Below are 19,195 nucleotides of genomic sequence, written 5' to 3'. Positions count from 1 at the left end.
GTTGATGGTATGGACTGCAGATTATATCACATCTGGACTTCCAGAGAGACAGAAGGGGAATTGCTGTGTCCACAGTCTTAGCCTTCCCTGCAGGTGCTCTGCTGGCAGCAGGCTCTACTGCTCCCCAGGGAGGCAAGCAGTGCTCCTTACTGCAAAGGTTAGGAGACAGTAACTTGTCATTTCAAGAATGTGTTCTGTTTTCAGATAAACACGTGGAACAGGCTGCTTGATGAAACAGGACATCTTCACAAAGGAAGCCAGCACAGCTCTCAGTAGACTTCATCTTGATTGTGCGTGCTTTGACATGAGCCAAAAGTAACTTCATTGAAACCCAAGGGGAGTTTTTTAGTGAAGTGCACTAGGGTAGGAGGTTGCCTAAAGGTCTTAGCCCCTCTTGATCTAAAAGCAGCAAATTAAAAACCACCCCCCATAATCTCCGTCTTTGTAATATATTGATTCACATTGCCCACATACACACCCTGGGAGGACATGACAGATTTGTTCCCGTCATCTTTTACCACTCCTTAAGGAAAATATGTAACCAGCATCCCACCTGTCACATACTGAGTCACCTCCCAGTTAAACACATTTCTTATTTGGATTTTTTTTTTCTATTCAAGAGATAAACATGTTTCATTTGTCAGTACAGCTCACTTCCTCAGGAAAACTGAAGGTTATGCTCTAAAGAAAATGCTAATCATCCGCCAAAACCCTTGCTGTAAGGCACATGCTTATACTGTATCCCTGGAAACAATAAAAGGCATGGGGACTTATTTCAATCAGATGCTGTGGGGAGGGGGTCCTCTGATGCTGAAAAGGAAAGGGAATAACTCCGTTGGCTTGCTGACTGATTTTGTCACACAGAGTTAACATCCTGCTGTCATGCTGTAATTCTAAGTGTGCTGGTTTTACGCACCACGATGCAATTTAAAGCGTGTATGGAAAGCTGCTAATGAGTCACCCCAGCAGGCTGCTCTGTGCCACAGCAACAGATAAGCTCCCCATACACCCGAGCTGTCTGTAGGTCCCCACCACGGCCAGGAGAGCTGACAGCTGCAAGCCTCACCAGCATGCAAGACTTGCCACAACACAGTCCTTGCTCCCCTTAATAAACCAGTGCTGTTCCCCATCCCAAACCATTCTAGCACCTCCATTCACTGCAAAACACCAGTGACGTGCACAGATTTTGGCTCACAGGACCAAGGGGGCTAACAATTAATGCTCGTGCAATAGGGAGCTCCTACAGTACGTTTGTGATGATTAGAGGACATAGCAGGAATGGTAAATGCCCAACAATATTACACACACCACAAATGAATTTTATTTATCATAGTGATTTTTGTCCAAGAATCTTCATATACCAAGCTTTCTCCACACCTTCTGGGGTATTATTCTCAATTCTTCAGCGGGCACAAAGCATGAGGCTTATTTGTGCACAGAGCAGCAGAAACAAGTTTGGCACTGCCACTCTCTGGGCTTTGTGCTTTAATCAAACCCTATAGAAGACTGAGGAGGCCCAGGAACTGGCCTTACTATCTCTAATGTCAGGAACTGATTACAAAGGCACCAGTGGCTCTTGTTCTTGCCAATACAGCTCCAGTCTGATAGAAAATTACTTGACTGAGGGCTGGTTCAGAAAGGAGCCATAAACTGATAATATCCACATTACTACAGGAACCAAGAACTTAATCTCTGATGGTTATTTCCCAAGGTAAATATTTAAATAAACTAACATCTAAAAAATAATAAAATGTAATTAGAGATAAGCAAGGTTATAAAATTTATTCCCATAAAATGCAGGAAATTTTATTTCCAAATCCCCTCAACATATGATGGGATTAAAAAAAAATCACCATGATAGAAATAGACATTAAAATCTAAGAACATATTTCCTACTAATAGCAAAAAATATTTCTCGTAACAGGAAGCTGTCAACAGACAGAGGAGCAAGAAAAGGTTGGTTTATTTTAGCACTGTCTTTAAGGAGCAGTGTCCATTTGGATATCCTGCCTATTTGCACCTGCTTACTGTATCCAGATTGATTTGCCATAATAAAACACTCCAAGTCACTCATAAAAGATGCATCTCCTATCCAATAATCCGGGAAGCATTATGAATGCACAGGCTTCTTTATTCTTCCTTTTTTCTTTTTGTCTTTTGAGATGAGAAGCGTCTATTTTATTGCCCTAAACCTTCAACTCCTAATCATTATTCCTTTATTTGAAAATTAAGAATTTGCCATTGCTGTCTGTTGTGTCCTTCCTTGACACTTTCTAAATCCTTCAAAAAAAAAAAAATTAAGGAAAAAAAAAACATTTTAGCCCAAAACTCAGGCATAGAGATTGCAGTGAACCGCAGCCAAGCAGGGCAGTGAGGCAGAGCATCAGCCCGAGCCTGCAGGCTGCCAGCCCTGTCATCAGCCCGAGCCTGGGGAGGAAGAGGAGGAGCGGAGCAGAGCTGAGGGCTGCAGCAGGTGCGGTGCTTCAATTCACAAGTGCGCTGACCCTCCATAGGAGCATGGCAGGAATTTCAAATGGGATTAGCCACCCGGACAAGGGAAAGGTCATACTTGACATTTCCACTGGAAATTCTAATGCAAATAGACCTCTGATACTCATGACATTTTTTCACACACATCTAATAGCCATACATATGTAAAAGGAAAATGATAAAATGTGATGACTAATTTATGTAAATCTCATGAAGGCAATAACGTTAAGGGCTGACTACCTAGAAACATTAGTCAGGCAAAGGAGCACAATATTATTGGATTCTTCTTGTATTTGCTACCATTTGAAATGGGTTTATTTTGATAGGGCTATTTGTTTAGCTTTCAGAAAGTGCTCAACACTGCACAAGGAGCAGGCTGCAGAGCCCATGGTAAGGAGCACAAAGCGATTCCTTGGCTTTATTTTGAGTGGCTTTGGGTTTTGCAGCAGGGATAGGAGGTGGGAGGGTGATAGAGGGAAGGCTCATTTTGCCATCTGCAAAACCAGTAACTTTCAGCCTACCTCTGACTTGAATTTTTACACACTGTAAAATCCTGTCTGAATACCCAAGGAATGCACAAGTCTGGAGTTAGATGCCAGTGCTATTTGAGTATGATACCTATAATAACATGAAGGTTACACAAAAAATAGATTTGTTAAAACAAAGCCTTTCCCACCACAAGGAGCCTTAACAAGAGCACTAAGTCATGTCCAGCTGCTCCCAAGCACTACAACATCAGCTTGCAGTTAACACCTATTTCTACCATTTATCTTTATAAACAAGTTTCCTGTCACTTTTTTCTTTCGTAGTTTCCAAGTTAGACGCGACACAAGTGCCCTGGTCACTCTACCTAAAGCAGAAAATCAAAGGTATTAGGCTGAACAGCAGCAAAGGGGGCTGATATTTTGGGTGTCACGCCTTGGTTGTTGCCCTACAAAGCGAACTGAACAGCACAGCAAACCATGGGAAGTGCACTGCGGTATTTGCAATAGTCTCCCAGTACAGAGGGAAGATAAATAAACCACAGCTAAATATAAGCTAGGCAGAGAGAACCCAACACTTTCAGAGGTCTTACTCAAAGTTTTGCTCTGATTGCACCTAGGTACAGACTTTTATCCCATTCGTTAGCATCATTTACTGTATTTCAATGCGTTTATTACTGCACTAACATAATTTAAAGGGCAGTGCCTCATATTTTCCCTGGTTGGGGGTGGGGAAAACATTTAAGCTCCTTAAAGCTTGTTTATTTTTCTTGAGGCTAATTACCTGCCCGCAATGACTTAATTTTGCTTATTACAAGTTTTAAAATGACAAGTTCATCTGAGACCGGAAAACAGTGATACTTTTGCAACAGTAAAAGGCCACAATCCTGTAAGTACTTATGCATATGCTTCACGCTTTGCATGTAAATAGGCCCATTGACTAAATCCCAGTTCTTTGAAAAGAAAGAAAAGACTGAAAGACAATCATTGTTTTCCCAGGCAAACAGTGCAGGAGAAGAAAGGAACAAGATAGAAATATAGAGAATTAACTCGTTTTCCTTCTCCTACCACATCCTGAAGCTTGTGAAGTGATTTCAGGTATCTAACATTTCTTCTAAGTAACCTGTTTTGTCAGGGTCTTAATGATTTTTACTAATTCTCCAGGGCAATTTATTCAGTCAGATCTAATATGGTACAACTTTAAAAGATTTTGAACAACCAAGGAAGCACTCCATTTGATATTCAGCCTCCATGGTTTTTTGTTTGTTTGTTTGTTTTTGGGGGGTGTCTCCAAGGAAAATCATATTTTGATACTGTAGAACTGAAATAATTAATCCCATGCTGAACAAAATAATCCCATGCTTCTCTTAAGCTTCCCGGTTAGATCCATCCCCATTTCTTTTACTCTGGATGAGCAGAGGTGTGTTGCTCCAAGTGGAGTCACCCCCTGCTACAGCTGGCAGGACCACTGAAAACAATACTGCTGCTGTCAATCCAGTGGCATGAGGGCTGGGCCCAAATTACAACCTGGCATGAGCTGAAAGTGGGCCTGGACCTAGCAGTGAAAAATGATGATAAGTAGCCCAGCCAGAGCCACCTCCAGCTGAGCACAAGAGAAATGTTAAGTGCCACCTCGAGCCACAGAGGAAAACAGCCTGTGCCCAGTAAAGGATGGCAAAGATCAAGACTGAGTCCAAAAGAAGCTTGTGGTTTATGGCTTTCCTGATCCAGGCAGCACGTAGTAAGAGCACTTCAGCAGCCAACTTGACATATTAAAACCCGTGTCAAAGCTGCATCATTGGAGGCAGGCAAGGTAAGTATGTGCCAAGTATGACACCAAACCAAAAGCAGGTGACCCCTGTGCACCATCAGTGAGTAACAAGGCACGAGCTATGACTCTGCAAGCAAGCACCGCCTTCTGGGAGGATAGAAGTTATTTTAGGAGCACTGTGACCCTTGATTTACGGCATGAAATGACCATGTATTGATGTGGGTTAGAACATGACTTCCTCTGTGAACATCTTACCACAGATGCTGCAGAGAAGCTAGGTAAGATAGCCCACATTAAAGCCTGTACTGCTGTGGTTAGCTTGCTGAAACTTCAGCTGTCTTGCATATTCCTGTACTACGTTGCAGCCCGAAGTGTTGACATATATTTAAGACCCTTCACGTGTAGGCATACCGTGAGAGCTGCAGGCTGTAGCCCAGCCTAGTGGCCCACAAGATGTATTCAGCGGGTAGAGGGTTGTCACTATCGGTGGAAAAAAATCTGAAAACATGCACAGATAGCTAAAAACAGCATTGCTAGCAGATGATAAGATGCCCATGACTGTTAACAGTGGCAAAGACATTAGTAAGTGGAAATCGCCTTATATTGCACATGCGTGGGTTCCTCTACAGGATGATAACTAGATACACTGTCTTGCCCAACAGTGGGTCATGTTTTTTCCATTTGATAAAAAGCACCACTCCTTCTGAAGTTTCTGCCATTATTAAACTTTCAAACATGAGTAACTCTTATGTAGCTATTACTGAGCCTGCATGAGAGATTTAACAAGTGGAAAGAATGAAAATAAATTTGCTAGCATTAATTTTCCTATAACAGCTCTTTATCACATTCTTGTAATAAAAGGATCCTAGATGTGCACAAACTAAAAACTTTATTAAAGCAACTGGGAACAGACCTACTGCTTCAAGGTTCTTTCTTTTTTACCTGACAACGTGCAAGTTTAGTTATTGCCGACACCATCAGTCAGTCCACCACAAGCCAAGCTTGTACAATACTCTTGATTTATCAGGCAAGGGGGGAAATGGAAAGGGAACTTCAGTAACAACATTACTTACCATACTTGAGGAACAGTTAGAACAGGAAAAAAAAAAAAAAAAGTGCAAAAGCTCTTCCAGACATCAACTCCATGAAGTGAGTCTCGCCCCCCACTTCAGCACAAATTTCCTCATGCTTTCATGTCAAAAGCTCAAATGCTACCTAACTCCCTGCAGGATAACAGTATCAGGGATGATCCACAACTCTCCAAATATCAGGCAGGTGCCTTGACAGAGAGTATTTCAGAGTTTATCTCAGAAACAAATAAAATACATTGTTCTTCAGTGATTGAAGATTTGATAGATGTGTACTTTTGAAAGACTGTGAAAACACATGGATATTCTCCTATGGAAAAATATGTAGGACTGAAAACCTTCATATTTGGCCTAACTTTCATTACTTAACAAGGAGTTCCTAAATAGACTTTGAAGTGGAAAGCACTGTGAAACAAGCACACCCAGGAAATGGTAACACTGACATTGTTTGTGCAGACATGATTTAACCTACCTGCACACAGCACACAAGACACATACCTAAATCACATGTATACACACTGTGCATCTTGGATCACACACAGGTATTATTTTATTTATTTATTTTTTTAATATAGCATCCCTGCTGCACTTTATGCATGTTTAGTGGGAAGGTTGGACTCCCACTCCATGCCATCCCATGTTGAGGCCTCGTAGCAAAACACTCAGGCCCCATGGAGAGGGAATGATTATTTACTTCAATGTTTTTTCCCATGATGCGCTCACCCCAGTAACCACTTACTTCACTTCCACTAATTGGTCTCAACAACTCCTGTGAGACAGATATTGTTAACATGTGGCTTTTAAAGGTGGAGCACGAAGCTAATTGGCTTCACTTCACAGAACTCCAGTAGAAGTTGGTTGCTGCCATGATAGCTAGCAGGCAGCCTGACAGAAAGGTGCACATCCCTCACCTTCCTCCCCAGGTTCCTCCACCACTCTTTTTCCTCCACCTACTGCTTTTAACATAAGTGATCGCCTCCCCGCAAGTGCCAGCTCTGAGGGTCTGTCATTACCCTGAAGGATGACACAGCAGGGAAGGGATCACCAGCATCAAACCCATCCATCAGCTTCAGTGCTCAGTTTGAGACTCCCGGGAAGCAGCACTTGGTAGAAAGGCACTCCAGCTACCTCAGTGGCTTCAGAAGTGCTGCAAGCCAGGCAGAAAGAAAAAAAAAAAAATTGTTTACCACCTGAAAAAAAAAAAAATGAAATTTTAGTGACCAGGGATAGGACACACAAAACTGCCCAGAGAAACAACCATTTACGTTATCCAGTCCCTGTCCCTTCTTGTCCTGCACATAGCTGCCACATCTTTATGGCCCAGACACGCAATCTAACAACACAACTAATGCCATCAACTGCTTTTTATCCTCTGTGCAGGAGATGAATGATGTTTGAGCAACAGAGACCAGGAGCAGCCCCCAGCCCCACATGACAGGGACACCACAGCCAGGTACCATTCCCCACTGAGCCCAGGTTTTGGGCAGCTGCAGCCATGGGAACAGAGCTCACAAACCACGATCGTGATGCAGGATGCAGCCAATTCACGCTGCGGATACATGCACTGTTACCCTAATGGAGCAGGAACAGTCAGAATTACAAAGCTGGTGATGAATCAGCGAGTCCAAGAGAGTTTATATATAAATATATTTTAAAAGATGTTATTTAAGGGAGCAATACAGCATGCATCAGTAACGAAGGGATTGTGGCAACCAACAAATTATCCCCTGTATGAAATTCCAACAAAATTGGGTAATGACAAAACCCAAATGAAAAAATTCCATCAGGGTAAAATAAAAATTTTAAAAAACAAAAACAAGCACTAGAAGCCTTGCAGAACAGTGATCTTTCCTCCTTTAACTTCTACAGGACTGGAAGCCAGATGTATTTTTTTTCCTCTCTCCATTTTGCCAGACTGCTGAAAACTAAGCCATCTTGAACACATATTGAAAACGTAATTAAAAAAATCTCCTTGATTATTGCTTTTGGATCACTGAATAACCTACAGGATGACAGCTTCTCTCCTATCTTTAAATCAGTCTAGAACAAGTTGGGGGAGAGCAAGGTGGGCTTGAGGTTGGGCTTAAGCTTAAGGATAGTTTGCCCATTTCCTTTCTAGAGGGAAGAGATTTTTTTCCACCCTAAGTAGATGCAGTACATTTTCTCTTTAACAGAAAATAACAGATTAGTATATGACTTATATGCTAAGTGATGTACAATGTACATTCAAATTCTAGTTTGTTTCTTTTATTAAAAAAGATTTGTAACCCCCCCCCCACACACACACACCTTTCTTACTGCATTTTACTGAATTTCCTTCACCTTCATTAAACACGTTTATGTGCCTAAAGGGGAGGTTTTCCAGTTTTCTGAGTCTATCAAAGCTGCCTTTCAGAACAAGAGGCATCATTTCCTCTATGGCCTGAGAGCATCTCCCAAGAAATAAACTTCTCCAGCTGCCCCACTGGGGAAATGGAGATTCAAAGCTCAACACCAGCTGGAGGATTTGGGGCTCCTGTTTTTGGGGTAGGCTTCAGCTTACCTGCTTGCACAACCACATATGAAAAATGCTGTCAAAGAGGAACAATGAGCAGCTTTGCTCCTCACCACCAACAAGCTTGGGAAGGAACGCACAGAAATAGGCATCGTTGCATGAGATGAATATTAAGAAAAAAAAGGGACAAACACACAATTTGTTTTTGCAGTTTATTAACGGAAATGTTTTCCTATAATTAATCACGGTCCAGAAAGCTGCTCTATAGCACGCCGTGCCTCCCTGCCCCCAGCCAGCCCCCATGCGGCCTGAAATTTTGCAAAGCCCTGCATTGTTCTCCCTGACACCGGATCAGCCAACACAAAAAAGCAACTGCCAGCTCAAAAGCAATCCGGCGATAGAGCCTGGTGCTATCTAATCAAGGGCAAAAGGTCACTTCCGAACAACTGGGCAATAAAAGATTATTTCCAGCCGCAGAACAGAAAGGCCCCGTGGTGGATGCTTGAAAGGGGGGGGTGGGAGGAGGGCAAAAGGGCTCCCGTCTGTGGGAGGAAGTGCATTGAATACAGCCAGCAGACGGGAACCATCTGGCTTTGTGAGCGGTCTGTTCTTGAGGAGAGAGAAAAAGCCCCCTCAGCGGGGCCGCTGACTCCGTGCATCGATTCAAGCCGCCTCCCCCCCCAGCTTGAGAGCAGCTTTCCCAGGCACAGGGACTCGGAAGAGAACTTTCCCAAGGGGCGGCCGCGTCTTATCAGGGGCCGGCTGCAACAGAGGGCTCTGGTCAGGCAGCCAGCCCTGCAAATGACCAGGCGAGGCTGTTTTTACCAGCTGTGTTTTTAATAGCAAAACAGATTTTTTAGCAATATTCCCCCCCCACAACACTTCAGCACTTCCCCATGCCTGCACACCAGGCTGGACGGACATCTCCTCAGGAATAAACTTGGAGCACGCAAATCGCATCCAGAGCCCGCAGAGGAGGAAGTCAGGAGCACTGCCAGTGCTTTGGGAAATATTCTCCTTTCCAAAAGGCAGGGGGGTGGTCACTGCACTCCTCTTTACAGCTGGCTGCGGGTCACCCCGGCTCATCTGAAAGGAAGCCGAGTTCAGAGGCGCAGCTTGACATTCATTGGTTTCTAAATCTGAACCTCTGAGCGATTGTCCCAGCAAGCCCAAGGGCTGGGGCCCGAGCAAATAGCCTCCAGCTAATCCTGTTGCAGTAGGGGGGAAACGAAGCAGTTAAATGTCCAGTTTATCAACAGAAAAACAACAACTGAGCCTTTGTCCTAACAGGGTGCATTAGGAAACCGTTTGGCAGGGCTCATATGCATGAGAAACCAGGGCAGCTGGGAAACGCTGACGTACGTTTTAGAGAGAGCCACGAAGATATCGGATGAGAAAAATACTCCTTGCATTGATTTTCTCCAAGGTCAGCTTCAAAAAGAAGAACTCAGGAATTCTGAACATGTCTGACACAGCTTGGCACTTCAGGGTTTCATTAAAAAATAACGCTCACCTAAAAAAAAAAAATCCTCAAAGCAAGAATTAAAACTCAGAAACATGACAGAACAGGCTCTCCACCATAGCCTGCTTGTGACAGGTCAGAAAACAACATTATCAACATCATTTTGGCCAAATGGCAAAACCAGGGCTGCAACAGCTGCAGTATTTATCATAAGCTAAGTCACAGGGCAAAAACACCAGCACTTCCACTACAGCCTCACCAAAACACTAGGTATCAAACAGATGTGGAAACACACAGAATATAATTCAGAGACAAGGCCAAAGGAAAAGCCTGGAGTTCAAATGGATCACTGTAAAGTGGAATTAAAAAAACACACATACACAACCAGTGTCACTCACCCACACCTCACTTTTTTTTTTTTTTTTGCCATTCAGTACCTATTCTTATTTTTTACTCAACTAAAAGTTTCTGATTAGGTAAAAGCATTTTTCTCTAAGGACTTTAAACACTCAAAAAGTAGTGGAAAAACACAAGCAAAAGCCTCTGCCTCCACTTTCCCTGTTTCCTCAGGAGCCGAGCAAAAACACTGCATGGTTAATCAGGGCAAGGTATTCAACCCACGCAGCATACATGGAAATTGTGTTCCACTCACTGTGCAAACCCTGTGGGGAAAACAACCTGAAGGCAAAATGTGCATATATATATATATATTATTTATATATAAATGTGTATGTATGTATATATATATATAAAGCAGGTGAATCTCAGGTCAAGTCTGTTGCTGCTATGATAGCAACACTTTCAGCACTTCAGAAAGGAAGAACACGTATTGGGAGCAACAAAATTCTGCCTAGGAGAAGACATCTAAGAAAACACATCCGCATAGCAGTCCCCTTACAGACAACGTGAAAGCAGATGATGAGATTGTTATCAGGAAGAGCACAGCCCCAAAATGCCATGACAGGAATTCACATAGAGCTTTTAAGGAGAAGCAAATTAAACTTTTCATTAACTGCCCTAAAAAAAAAAAAAAAAAAGAAAAGAAAAAAAAAAGGATGCTTCTGTACCACAGCAACACAATATTCATATTTCAGTCACAATCAAGACAAACATCTGGAGCAGGAGGGCAGTTTCTAGTCCCAAGTACAGTAACAAAAAAAAATAAATAAATTATTTCAGAGCCACATCAGCATCCTTTGAGGCCAGAGCACGCCCCAAGAACCCTATGCTAAGCAGCCACCCTGGTTTCCACTTAGCATTAATTACAAGCCTCTTTCTTAGATAGTTTGGCAGCTTTGTGGTTCAAGGAGGAAAAAAAAAATATATCCTATTAAGTGTAGCCCAGCAACCCAAAGACTGAAAGATGGGAAGCTGTTCCCAGCACGCACGAGCAACAGAGTTGCACTTGAAAAAAGAAGTTTTAATTGCAAGACGTATTTCCAAACTACCTCGCTTTTTGGGGGCCACCTGGATGGGGCAAGGCATGCTATAAGGCAGTTGATGCCCCCCAAAAGGCAGCTTCCCAATACCAGCCACATACAGGGCTATGCTTGCAAGGTTTTAAATGCATACCCTTCATATCACAGAGGTATCACCCAAAGACCTTGCCCTGGACAGGGACCATCTCTGGTTATGCACCAAATGGTTAAGTGTACATTCATTTGTTAAGTACCTCAATGTGGTCTCTTCAGAAAATGCAGAACAAGTACTTTGCAAAAAACAGATAGTATAATTCTCATACCAAATAGCTGAAGCTTAACCACAGGTCAAAGGCCAGTTTTTTCACAACACGCTACCTGAAGTGTGCCACTGCAGACTCTAGCATCATAGCATAGACTCACCAAATATATGCCAGGTGCTCCAGCACAGGAGAAGACAACAGCATGTTTCCCATAGCCATGCAGTGATATATTATCTCTCTCAAGTGATAAACAACTCCCCAGAGCTTAACATTACAGATCTTGTGGAAGGCCCAGAGGAGATCAAAACACACCGTGAGCTGTATCAAGAAGAACAGGCCTAGAGCTTACCTTTACATTTGAGCAAAGGCTCTTTTCCTAGGTGTGGCCCCTCTGAGATGAATTTGCACCTGCTGACTTTGCGGAGTAACACAGCTACTCCCTAGGAGCAGAAACGAGCCTGCACAGGAGCCTCTGATTGCTCACAGCTTTCAGGGCAGAAGGTTTTCATTTCACACTGAGCTTTCAGATCCTGGAGCACCAGTCTACCCTGTCCTCAGTACCCTAACTTGCTTAGCCAACGACCCACAGGTGCACTGCTTGATCTTACTGACTTGGGATCCTGCAGGGTTGTACCCTGAGGGAAATATACTGCAGTAATCTACTCTGCAGATTAGGTGTGCAATCACTATTTCTTACATCCAGTTGTAAATCAGACGGTTTCCTGCCTAGGCCTAGATAAGAGGATAACCCCTAGGCTATGCACCAGCTGACAATATCAAGTCCTTTTGTTAAGGAAATGATTGCAGATGACTAAGTGCTTTCACCTGTTTCCTTTTGTCAGGTAGCGTCTCTGCTGTGTGCCTGGACTGAACTAAGCTCACAGAGACAAGCATGAGAAACTATTAGTCCCCTAGAAAGTGGAAGCCAGGGGGTGTCAGGGACCAGTAACCAAGTGTGGGCATTGGGGTGTCCAGCCAGAACGACAGGCCAAAGCCAGGAGCAAGGGCTGCCCAAGTGCTGAGACAGCTGCTGAAGCCAAGGCTCAGGTGCCATGGTGGAGGAGCTTCTCCAAACCAGCCTTACAGGGCATCCCCTGTTTCCCCAGCTGGGGAGCTCCAAAAGGACAGCTACCCCCACCCAAAATGTTCCCTTTATAATGAGCTTTTAAAACAGTCATCTTTGAGGCCGTAATTTTTGTACCCAGTGGTTCCCTTTCTGTACTATCTTCTCACTAATGACTTCAGAAAGCATAATAAAAATACTTCGTACAGCTCAAATACATGTAATAAGTTGGAAAAGTCCCTTGAGATCATCAAGTCCACCCCTAAACTATGTCCCTAAGCGCCGTGACCACTCATCTCAAATACCTCTAGGGTTAGCAGCTCCACCACATCCCTGGGCAGCCCATTCAAATGCCTGACCACCTCCTCCATGAAAAAATTCTTCCTGACATCTAATTGCTTGTAGTGTATTGTTTATTTAAAGTACAGGACCAACACAGTAATGTCTCATAAAGTACCCATTATGTCAGCATTAGCTGTTCTGGGGGGAAATGGACAGGAAGATGGCATCGTTTCCTTGTTGTCCCAGAACAAGGTTGAGATCTGAAGGCAGGCCTTCCTCACTCAGGCTTTTGGTTCACACTGCTTCTTGTATACATAAAGTATAAAATACCACTTTATCAGGACATTGACTTTTTCCAACGGAAGGAGCAAGAATGCGAAGCAGGTTCCACCAAAGCTTATGATCAGGCTGAGGAGTGGGAATTGTTTCTCTGGAAGGAAAGCCTGGAGTCTCAGGGTCTGTTGGCCTCCCCTTGCACTTGTACCTCTGCCAAGGCTGGAGCCGGGATGGGGAATTTTACAAACTGTTTGCCCTTCTGACTCCGATGTGTCATCGCACATCCTCGTCCAACTCACCCATTGTTTCTGTGTTGTCATTCACACTTCTCTCTTCAGCACTCATTGCAGAGCAGCTCTGTGGGGTGCCCACCACCTTAGCTGCAGGGCCTGGGGCAACTGGCTCTGCCCAGCAGGCTGCGATGTCATGTCTCGTAACCCATCAAAAGCACCTTGTTTAAAGCAGAGAGCAGATGAGATCATGAGACGTCTTAACTGTTCTGTGCTTCTGGCATACCACCCACTTATCTGGGAGGCATTGTGAGAGGATATTGTAAAGATTACATATAACCAAAACAAAGTAGGCAGGCATTCCTCTGCCCATCATTTGTTTTGGCAAATTTACATCCTCTTTGAAAAACACGATGGAGGCATCGTTTTCTGCGGCAGAACATCATGTACAAGCGAGGCTGACAAACAGAACGGTCTGTCCAAAGTCACAGAGGAAATTTTTGACATGCGAGAGGAAAAACTTTGTTTTATGTTGACTGTGTATGCAAATATCCCCACATATCATCTCTGTGACCACAGAAGGCAAAAGCAGCGAGAGAACGGGGTTATCTATCATACAGGCCATGTCATAGGACATATTTTTATCACGAGTTATATTTTATATAAACACTCCAGAAGAGTCAGAGAAGTGTCTCTTTGAAAATATGTCTCAAAAGAAGTCAGAAAGCGAGCCAGAGGCAGAGATGAAAAATGCAGGAAAAAAGGACTTCATTGAGTTTAAGTGGCAGCGGGTGGGAGTCACCTCACGTAACTCCAGCCACCTAGCTCTTAGGCATCTGCTTTCATCTGCAATTCCTCTGCAGCCATCAGAGCGGGGTGCCTCCAGCAGCAGGGCTGGATCCCAGCCTGCACAGCAGTGCTTTCACAAAGCCCTGCCTTGCTGGGGGTCTGGCAGGGGCAATGAGCAGGTCCAGCTGAGGGACACCAGCCTGGGTCCTGCAGTCTTGCCCCTCCGTGTTAAGTAAGAAGCAGTACTTGCATTGCAATGGCAAATAATTATTCTATAAGGGAGGAAAATGTAATATATTATCTCAGCACTTCTAAGTCAAGGTGCCAAGAAGCACTGCATTTCCTCAGCATTATCCTCTGCCAGGAAAGGGTAGGAGAGCTGTCTGAAATAAAATGAGTGTGTGTATTTATAACAGAGAAAAAAAAAAGAAAAAGAAAAAGAAAAAAGAAAAAGAAAAAGAAAAAGAAAAAGAAAAAGAAAAAGAAAAAGAAAAAGAAAAAGAAAAAGAAAAAGAAAAAGAAAAAGAAAAGGAAAAGGAAAAGGAAAAGGAAAAAAAGAAAAAGAAAAAGAAAAAGAAAAAGAAAAAGAAAAAGAAAAAGAAAAAGAAAAAGAAAAAGAAAAGGAAAAAAAGAAAAAGAAAAGGAGAAAAAGAAAAAGAAAAAGAAAAAAAAAACACTCCTTACTCCTGTAAGAGAAGTAAAAATGCAGTAGATGCCTATGGTGTCAAGTTCCAGCTAGACACAAATTGAAAAAATTAAGGGTTATAATTATTCTCTCAATTTGAAGAAATAGTCTTTAGTGAACACATATAAAACCACTTTATTTCCCATTGTTTTAATTATCTTCACTGAAACTTCAAAATAAAATATTAAGAGTATTAAGGTTTACAAATCCCAATTGCTAGGTATGTAGATAGACAAAAAATACATCAAAGTGCTCCTATTCACTTGCACCCCTGCAGTTGTTCTGTTTCTCTTCTAGTGTGAGCCCTATACGTCGGGGTCAGGACTTGTCCAGAGAAGGGCGACCAAGCTGGTGAGGGGCCTGGAGAACAAGTCCTACGAGGAGCAGCTGAGGGAGCTGGGCTTGTTCAGCCTGGAGAAGAGGAGGCTCAGGGGCGACCTTATCGCTCTCTACAGATACCTTAAAGGAGGCTGTAGTGAGGTGGGGGTTGATCTGTTCTCCCACGTGCCTGGTGACAGGACGAGGGGGAATGGGCTTAAGTTGCACCAGGGGAGTTTTAGGTTAGATGTTAGGAAGAACTTCTTTACTGAAAGGGTTGTTAGGCACTGGAACAGGCTGCCCAGGGAGGTGGTTGAGTCACCATCCCTGGAAGTCTTTAAAAGACATTTAGATGTAGAGCTTAGGGATATGGTTTAGTGGGGACTGTTAGTGTTAGGTTAGAGGTTGGACTCGATGATCTTGAGGTCTCTTCCAACCTAGAAATTCTGTGTGATTCTGTGTGTGACTTGGCTTTATCTTGACTATTCCAGGTTGTAAATTAAAGGCGAGATGGACTAACAAGGTCAATATTTTTAAAAGACTGTAGTTAGTTTCTGAAATCCATATGTAGAAACTGAGTTAAGCTTGGTTTTCAGAAATTTTGAGGTCGCATCATCCAGTGAACAAAGCCAAATTTTAGGTAATCCTTCATGAATTTCACTGCAGGCTCTCATTTGACAGAGTACATTGAGCAGAATTTGCAGCTAAACCTGATGCACTTGTTTCCCTATTACCTGTGGAGCTGCTGAATCTACATACAAAGTGCATTTCTGTCCTCTCAGGTGGACAACCACTGGCTGGCTCATGTAACCTGCCCATCGGCACACTCCTGAGACAGAAACATGTAAGTCAGGAACTCCTGGGTTCTTTGGATTAAATCCCATTGGAAACAGGAATAAAGCAAATAGAAGATGGGCACCCTCCCACTTTGGCTGGTATTTTCCTGAGACGTACAGTGTGGGCAATCCTTGCCAAGTTCACCAGCACATTTGGAAACCTTGGGAGTGAGCATCAGGCAGGGATGGTGAAGGGCACCTGTGGTGGGTTTGAGCCAGGACCACTCTGTTGTGGCACCCCAACCCCTGCAGCTGTAGAGATCGCCCCAGGTCACCCCAGGCCACTCCAGCTTTTCCTCTGGAGAACTGGGACAACATCAAATAAACCTGAAACAAGTGTGGGTACAGGAGGGGCTTACGCAGCTAGAGAATTAGGGAAGGGTAGGTGTGATTGAGAACTACACTGTAAAGTAAGTTATGTGAACAAATACACTTGATGCTACAGCAGTTCACATTTCCCTAATGCAAGGGAACAAGATTTACCAGTGGTAGTAGTAAGAGGCAAAATTATTGAACTTTTCTAAAATGTATTGTAGTTCTCAAAAAAAAAAAAAAAACACCTTTTTTCACATCTGTCTCCTGTGTCTTCCTAAATTATCAACAAGGAACTGGAGAAAGAAGGAAATTATCACAATCACGACAAAGTTACAAATTAGGCAGTTTTGCAGCTTGGCTTTAAGACTCTTCCCAAAATTTCTCCCTCTTCTATTTCAGAGCTCCTGATGAAGATCAGCAACAGAAGGCCCATCCATTCATCTGTCCCAGCTCTGAAGAAAACACATCCAAAGTTGCTGCCATGCTTACTTCCTTTGGGGATTGTTTCTACTGCAAGATTTACAGTCAAAATGATATCACCTAGGTCATAGAAGTAAGAGCTACAACAGGAAGAAGGAGAAACAGAAGTGGGTTAATGAGTCAGACAGTTTTTCCGATAGCCTTGCAGATGGTGAGAACAAGAAGCAAAAACTGTGTTCACAGTTAAAGCTAATGAAATGCTAAAAGCCTCATGGGAAACTCAGGAACACAAGCATGAACTGCAGAATTGTTTCTCATTTTGTGCCTTTTTTTTTTTTTTTTTTGTACTTTCTTAATTGTTCTAATTCATGTAGATGGTATGCATGTACAGAATTCCATCAGGTGCTGCTAGAAACTTCCCCTGTTTGGCTCATAGCCCTGTATCCATATGTGTGTAGTCTCAGTAACTACCTGCAAAGCTGCACCTTCAGGCCAGGAAGTAAGGAGAGAGAGCAGATTACTGTCCCGGAGCCTAAGAGCTCGTTTAACACAGAGAGGCAGCCCTAACGCTAAGGCTGCAGCCTCCAGGTATGGAACTGTGTGATGTGATGCTTTCCCTGGTGCCAGTCAAGCGCCAGAAGTCCCTTCCCCTGGACCTTTGGTCGAGGTGCCCTGTATTTAGTGAATGGTTGCATTGGCATTACAGATTAAGGCAGCAGCTTCTCAGGCCAGCAGTCCCACCGCCAAACCCTGCCCTCGGCTGGCAAAGGGACAAACAGAACCAGAGGCTGCCTCGGGGCAGGGCAGTGTAGTAGATGCAGGGTTTCACCCAGAGCAAAAATGTGAGCGAGGCTCCTTGTATCAGCCAGGAATTACTGGAGCAGGTTTTGCCGTAGCAAACTTTTCCATCTCTCCTCCGGCTTTTGCACACATGATGTTTGCAGATGCGAAACGCAAGAGGGCATTTACATACTGGGCAACTACTTTATGTGCATGCACGAATCTCCCGCTTACTCAGGAAGTTTCCACATACGCAGCAAGGCCAAATAAATAGTTAGCTCTACAGGCAAAAAGAGAGACGTCTGTGCCAGCACGTTCAAAGGTTCATTTTTATTTTTCCCGTCTTTTCAAAACTTACCCACACACTGCCTCACAGCCTGCAATGTGCAGGCACAGAGCTTACTTCTGAGGCTGGCAGCAGGTGACACTTATCCTGATGTTAATCTCTTCCCTGCTACCCGCAAGGAACCCGAGCATCCTGATTCAGACTTTTCCTCTCTGCCCCAGCCATGTGCAGTGTATTTTTAGATAAATGTTAATAATGATGCAAGAGCAGCGTGGTGGGTTTTTTTTTCTTTTTTTTTTCCAGCTTCTTCCTAGGTGCCCACAGATAATTATCAAGATAATGATAAACAAAAGACACATATAGCTTTATGTGGTAAAACAAGCTTCTGTATTTAAGATAAACTTTAAAGAACATGTGGTTTCCTAGAACTGAATATACATAAGAAAATATTTAACCATCCTACATAAATGTCAACAAGGTTTGAGAAGTGTGCACCTAATAAAGGAGATAGAGGATACAATAAAAAGGGGCCCTAAATCAAAGAGCGGGTTCACAACAGTAAACACTCACATACTGGGCTGACTGAGACGGGCAGCCCATCCAGGCTCTGCTGCTTATCCTTCATCATTTCTAGCAACCAAACATCTCCTCTCTGCTTTTTCCTTTATTTGCTTGGATGTAAATCTGACCCATCTCGCTAAGGTTACGCCTGGGACCTCATCCACAAGACGGCATCTGCACTGGGAGCTCAGGGTGGGCTTCTGCCTCCGTTTAAGGGAGGGAAGGAGGGAAGGAAGGGAAAAAAGGAAGGAAGGAAGGAAGGAAGGAAAAAGAAAGGAAAAAAAAAAAAAAAAGAAAAGAAGAAAAGAAAAGAAAAGAAAAAACGCAGAGCAAACATTATCTATTGTTAATTACCTGTAAAGTAGGGCTTTAGCCACTTCCCCAGTTTCTAAGAGCTCTGAAGTGAAACCTGAAAGAAGCCACCCATTGTTTTCAATTGTGCAAGAGCCAGGAGCAAATAGGGCTCAAATTGCAGCTCTGAAAGGCAACAGGAAATTGGCATCCCGGTAATCTGCTCCCGACTATTCATAGTAACAAAGGCTACATTCCTCCTAAAATATTCACCATTAGAAACCCAAGGCTGATCTATTTAGTAAGGCCCACAGAATAAATCTGTGGAAATAAAGGTTTTTAATTAGAAGGCCATAGGATATGGCTCTGGTTTCCAGCCCCGCAAGTAACATGTATTATTTGTACCTCCGCCTCGTTTCCCACATCTCCCAATGCAGGCACCCGGAGATCAGGATCACTGCTGTTCTCAAATATTAAAATACATATATATTAATAAACGTGGACCTGTTCCTTACAGATGGATTGTAGTGCACAATGTGCTGCACGAAGAGCATTTTAAATAGGTCCCCGTGTTAGGATTACAAATTTTTCCGAC

The sequence above is a fragment of the Anas acuta genome, chromosome 4 (assembly GCF_963932015.1).
Source record: "Anas acuta chromosome 4, bAnaAcu1.1, whole genome shotgun sequence".
Lineage (NCBI taxonomy): Eukaryota > Metazoa > Chordata > Aves > Anseriformes > Anatidae > Anas > Anas acuta.
Note: the sequence above shows the minus strand (reverse complement) of the source record.